The sequence below is a fragment of the Penaeus monodon genome, chromosome 28, assembly GCF_015228065.2.
Source record: "Penaeus monodon isolate SGIC_2016 chromosome 28, NSTDA_Pmon_1, whole genome shotgun sequence".
NCBI classification, from domain to species: Eukaryota; Metazoa; Arthropoda; class Malacostraca; order Decapoda; family Penaeidae; genus Penaeus; species Penaeus monodon.
In genome coordinates, this window is record NC_051413.1 from 25,763,816 (window position 1) to 25,764,091 (window position 276).

At 56.5% G+C, this 276-nt stretch overlaps 1 pseudogene; it reads left to right on the forward strand.

Moving 5' to 3' along the window:
- Nucleotides 1-276, forward strand: part of LOC119591431 — a 23,795-nt pseudogene that overhangs the window by 20,843 nt on the left and 2,676 nt on the right.

The following is a 276-nucleotide window of genomic DNA, read 5'->3' on the forward strand; positions in this document are numbered from 1 at the left end:
CTGAAGCTGTTACCGCCCTCTCACCTTCGCAGGAGACTCGCTGAGCACGGTGGAGGTGTACGACCCCATCGTTGGTCGTTGGCAGATGGCGGAGAGCATGTCGATGCTGCGGTCGAGAGTGGGCGTGGTGGTGATGAAGAAGAAGCTCTATGCCATTGGGGGTTACAATGGCCTCGACAGATTGGCCACCGTGGAGGTGTTTGACCCGGCGAGCAAGTGTTGGAGTAAAGTGTGTCCCATGAACTGCAAGAGAAGGTAAGAGAGAGAGAGTGAGTG